General features: G+C 35.6%; 1 pseudogene; it reads left to right on the top strand.

The window, feature by feature from the left end:
- The first annotated feature begins 4,623 nt into the window (after positions 1-4,623).
- LOC118614074 lies at positions 4,624-4,741 on the top strand (annotated as a pseudogene).
- Positions 4,742-5,692: the final 951 nt, after the last annotated feature.

Genomic DNA, 5,692 nt, shown 5'->3' with positions numbered 1-5,692 from the left:
CCATATTTCCCTAAATGAGCAGCATTTAAAATAATATGTTATCAAAAAAAAAAAAAAAAAGCTCAAAAGTGCCCAGCTTTCAGTAAATACTTCGGGTAAGGAGAGAAGGACCCAATCCTTCATTTAAATTGTTTGTTTTACAGTGTTTTCATTATACTAAGGGAAAAAAATAGGGTCAAAATGGAGATCCACAGTTATTTTATCATTTTGTTCTGTTTTTATTTGTTGTAGTAGTTTTCCCTTAACTTTTTATTTTTGTGTAATTTCAAATTTATATACAAATTTCAAGAGCAGGTACAGAAAGTTTCTATATCCTTTCACCCAGACCCCTTCAAACATTAAATTGTACCATCTTTGCTTTATCTCTCATTTTCTCCTCCTTAATCATCTGAGTGTACATTGCCGAAACGACGTCCATTCACAACTATATCCTTCAACGTTCCGTAGTGATCGGGGTCCACTCTGCTACCGGCACGAGTTTCCAAACCTCTGAAGTTCACAGGCTGGAGGTTATAATGCCTCTGTCCCCAGGCTTTCAGATCAGCATTAGACTCAAGCTGCTATTGACTGGAACATCTCCTCAGGAATTGGAGCAGCATCTGGAGTTCCCTGACAAAAAGAGAGCAGTAACTATTGTCCTCCCTGTCAGGCTCTTTGCTTTCTAATACTTTTTGACTTCCAAAGCTGCTTCAGTATTAAAAAAAAACTATAATTCCCCTCCCACCTTAGCTGCTGACCTAATTTAGCTGAACACATCCGATTAAATATTTATTAAACATCAGTTCATGGAAGCACTATACCAAGTGGGTACACAAGGGCAGAGCTCACTGGCAGGTTTCCAACAATCAGAAAGCACAGTTTTGAATTGGGAAGTTGGCTGATGCCCTGAAAAGATTAAGTGTAACTTGAACTTGACACTTTGGGAAAATGGTTCTATATGATGGCAGGAAATATAAAAATACGGATTAAAAAACAGAACTAGAAACATTGTAAATTCAGCGTAGGAGAAGCCCATTTCATCTTCCTATGTAGATACGGGAAACTTTCTTCATTTATTATTCATCTTTCTTATTTGCAGTTGTTCATTTTCTTGGGCACTAAGGGTAGATCTGAATACCATAGAAGCTAAAGCTTTTACAATGTGGGTGTTTCTCGTTATAAAAATAAAACATAATCGTATGAACATATAGTACAAAGGTAAATACCTGGAATGATAGTTTAAATCTCAAAAAGTAAATTTTGAAAAGCTGACAAATACCTTAAATGTCACAAAATCAATAAAAATAACAATAGATTTATTAATTAACTTAGCATGCTTTTATAACACTGTGTATTTTTTAGCTGTATATTCTTTTCATATGATGATTTTATAATATTTTCTACATAAAGATTATTTAAAATTCCATTTGACCTCTACTATGATTGGATAACATTTGTATAAAAAAGTAAATAAACTGCCTTCTTTATTTGGACTAATTTAAGAAATGGTTAAAACTTTTCTTTAAACTTATGTGTGTTCTTCACCCACCAGGTGGTGCAGGCAAAATTTTCCTGTGATGAACAATAGGGCAGGAGAAATATATTACATCAAGTCTTCTCTTAGAGAAATTTATCAGAGTCTTTCCAAATGTGGAGGCCTTTGCTAACATGAGGGCAGAAGAACAAGAGGACCTTGGGAATGTGGGGGAGGAGGAGGAACAATGAAAAGGAACAAGAGCATTAAAAAAAAAAAAAAGGAAGCGGAGTTAGGTAGAGAATGCTGAAATTATTTTTCCTGAACATTGACTCATAGACCTTTAGTAACCTCTTCTCTTCTCCCATAACAAAGTGAATTTAAATGCCAGGGGCAGGCAAACTTGCATTGCTAAGAGAAACAGATCTAAAAGTATGTAACGAGCAGACAAGAATGGTGATAAACACAATGAGTACCATGGTATCCACCTCTTGGTTAACTAGAGAAAGATGTAAGCATAGATGGAGGAGAATAGTTTATCTTCATTTCTACACTTGAAAAATAAAGACCAGAAATATAAATGCCATCGAAACCTTTACTCTTCTCAAAACTAAAAATTTTGGTTTCATATTCAAAGCCATGCCCATTTAGAAGAAAAACACATTCATTTGGGTTTTGTGGTTCGGGGAAAGGACTGCCATAGAGGAGGTGGAAGCCACAGCAGAGCATTCCTGAACAACTCACTGCAGGCCTAGGGAGCTCACCATGCAAGCAGTTCCTGCACCGTAACAGTTAAAATAGCAGTAGGACCACACATCATTCAAATCCTGAACCATTTTCTTCCCTCTAGTTCAAACCCTCCTATTTCTATCCAATGGCTCCAGCAATCCTGCCTCCTCCACAATGTCTTTCCTAACTGAAAAACAGTGGCAACTCCCTTTGAACTTTGCTTTATATAAAATACACAATTCCCACGGTTCCTTTATAACTCCATTAAATGCACTTGCTCTCTGGTTGGAACATAATGCGAATCGTTTTATGCTGCATTTATCCAATGCTCATTATTTGGGCTGTACAGCCTTCACATCCGGTAGGCCCTTTTAATGTATTATAATTTTCACATCTAATTTAAGAAGCACTTTGCTTAGCAAAGCCTCTATGCAGATAAACAAATATTTATCATTAACAATTTATGACATATTAGAGATAACAGGGTTATTATAGAGAAAATAAAAATAAAATAATAGTAAGCAAAACAAACCATCTTTGTGATGCGAATGCTCATCTCTACACTCTCCCATTTCTTCATCATCCTTAAGAGCCTCTTCACCTAATCTTTTAAAAATCATTATTCATATATACAGAAGGCTATATGAAATATAAATCTTCATTTTCAAGAATAATAAGATGAACACCTGAATGCCAACTTTAACAGAATATACCATAGAATGATGGTCCTTGTGTATTCCTTTCCAATCACATCCCTGCCCTTCCACATTCCAAGGTAACCGCTGTCACAATTTTTGTGTTAATTACTAAATTTTGAGTTAATCCAGATTTTTGGTATTCTTTAGTTTTACTACTTATGATTTATCTCTGACAATACGTTATTTAGGTATTTTTTTTTACAACACAGTAGATATCGCAAGCCTATCTGTCTGAGAAATAGATCAATATCTCCACGGATAGAAGATATCTCCCAGAAGAAAACAGACGACAGAGGCTCTCCATCATAGCATGGCTTCAGTCCCCGGGGGATGTGTGTGGGGGTGGGAGTGGGGTCACAAAAGTCATTAATAGGGAAGCAGAGAGAAATAGAACAAGAAGGTGGACTGCCCAAAGCTAAGATATCTGGGAGGTAAGTCTAGAGGTGCAGATCTGGCGGTAATAGGCTCAGGAGAAGGGGCCAGCTCTGCCTTCTCTGCTTCTAAATTCACCATGGCCCACCTCTTTCTCTAAGAGTAAGTGAAAGATCACTTCTTTAACCCTATCTAGTGAATAAACTACATGTTAGTGGTGGAAAGCTAAAGGATAGTCAACTTTGCTAACTCTAAGTTGTCCTTCAAAGTATAGCTCACAGTCATGTCTCTAGTAAAACCTACCTGACACTAACATAGCCAAAGACCCACTGCTGTGTGTGGGGTCACTTCTTTAACTCCCTTGGCATTCTGTGCTAACCTCTATCCCTGATTCTTACCCCAGCTATAATCATTTGTTCAATTGTTCCACTTCCTCAATGAACTGGAAGCTCCTTAAGGGACTAGATTATACTTTATTGATTTAAATAACAGATCTAATGTTTGTCGAACTTATGAATGTGTATAAACTTTATTAAAATTAAATACTAAGACTCAAACATAATAATGTATAAAATGTGGTCTTATTATTCTGAACTTATTAGGAACGAGGAATTTTGAGAACCTCTTCTGTTGAAGTGTCTCTATGAGTTCTCCTGGCTTCAGGCATGTTAAATCTCATGCACATATTACAGTTACTGTGTCATTTGTATAAGTAAAAAGACCTTCCCACAGTGATGTACATGAAATAAAGATGTCACAAAAAATATTTTCCACCTTCCTTTGTCCCTAAATGTGATTCAATTATGTCTTCCTGCTTTTTCTAACACAATTAGAAATTGTTCTTGCTTTTATATTTAGGAGGTGAACAGCAGGTGAACAAAGTATTAGGAATGCTACTACCTTTTGAATAATCTTTTCTAACTATATATTTCTATGAAGATAAGTGCCTTTACCATTTAACTAAGCTGTAAGATAAAAATTAGTAAAAAAAAAAAAAAAGTCAAAATTATCAGACATTAACCCATCATCCAGAATTAACCATGTTACATTGCTATATACCCTCCCAGATTTAATATATGTTTTCCATAAAAAAGGTGGATCAACCTGAATATTCTGGTATCATTCAATATATCCTGGATGTCTTCCCATCTCAATAAATATGCTTCTACCACAATAATGTTTAAGGTCTGTATATGAATCTATACATGTGTAGTAAAATTATAATTAAAAAACAAAGGAAAATAAACACAAAATTCAAAAAACGGAGCATTTTTATGGATAGAATTGAATTTATGAAGGGTCTAGCCATGCTTTTAAAGATATATTTTACATTATTTTTATAACATACATATTTACATATAAAAGCTTATACATTATGGCCATACCACCCTGAATATGCCCGATCTCATCTGATCTCAGAAGCTAAGCAGGATCAGGCTTGGTTAATACTTGGATGGGAGACCACCTAAGAAGAACAGGTGCCGAAGGCAAAAGAAAAAAAAAAAAGCTTATACAGTGATAGGGATGTGTATACAGATGATATATAGAGCTATTTCTGTCTGCCAAAGGGGTCTAGAAGCAATGCTAACCCTAGCAGCAATGAGTGCACGGAGTACCCACATCTTGATTTCTAAATGCTTCCAAAAAAGCAACCAGGCTCCATGAAGAAATTCTTGATTCCTAGGCTGGGACACAGAAAGTACAAAATGAATCAGAAAGCACAGAAATGTCCAGAGTATGATGGGGACATGCTAAAAAACTTCACAGGAATTAGCTTGAAGAGGCTCTAATGACCAATTTGGGGACAATTGAATCATCAGAATAAACAATGATAGTAACCAGATTATAATCCACTGGATGAAAAAGAAATTCAACAGAACATAATAAATAAATAAACATAATGAATAAATAAGTGAATGAATATATGAATAAATGTATGCATGAGTGAATGAATAAATAAGAAGGGAGAGCTTTTTCTTGCCATATAATGCCAATAAATCAATGTAGAATGGATGATGACATATATCAGAGTGGGAGTTGATCAGGTAGGACTCAGTAGATGCTAAAGCCAGTGGGTAGGAGAGAACCTCAAACATTTTTTAAATGAGGTTGTAGTCAATCGTTTCAAATGCTGCGGAGCTTAGGTATATGAGGACAGAGAAAGGAATGTGGATTTGGCAACTTGGAAGTTGGTAGCAACAGATAGATAGCAGGTCATTGAAAGATGAATGGGGGTTTTTCATTAAGAATATCAGATTTGACCCTAATTTTATTCTGGTTTCTTCCAAACGCCATGAAAATGACGGCAAAAATATAGAGGAAAATTCGTAAATCCATAGGGAGAAAGAGTAGGAGAGATTTGATGACAAAATTTTGGCGTTTGGACGAAGGTTAATCCAAAACCAACAGTGAAGAAAGCAGAGCAGTAATCCACTTTGTA

This window comes from Rousettus aegyptiacus, unplaced genomic scaffold (genome assembly GCF_014176215.1).
Source record: "Rousettus aegyptiacus isolate mRouAeg1 unplaced genomic scaffold, mRouAeg1.p scaffold_m13_p_2, whole genome shotgun sequence".
NCBI classification, from domain to species: Eukaryota; Metazoa; Chordata; class Mammalia; order Chiroptera; family Pteropodidae; genus Rousettus; species Rousettus aegyptiacus.
The sequence above is the reverse complement of the archived record's forward strand: the minus strand, read 5'-3'. Positions and strand labels throughout refer to the sequence as shown.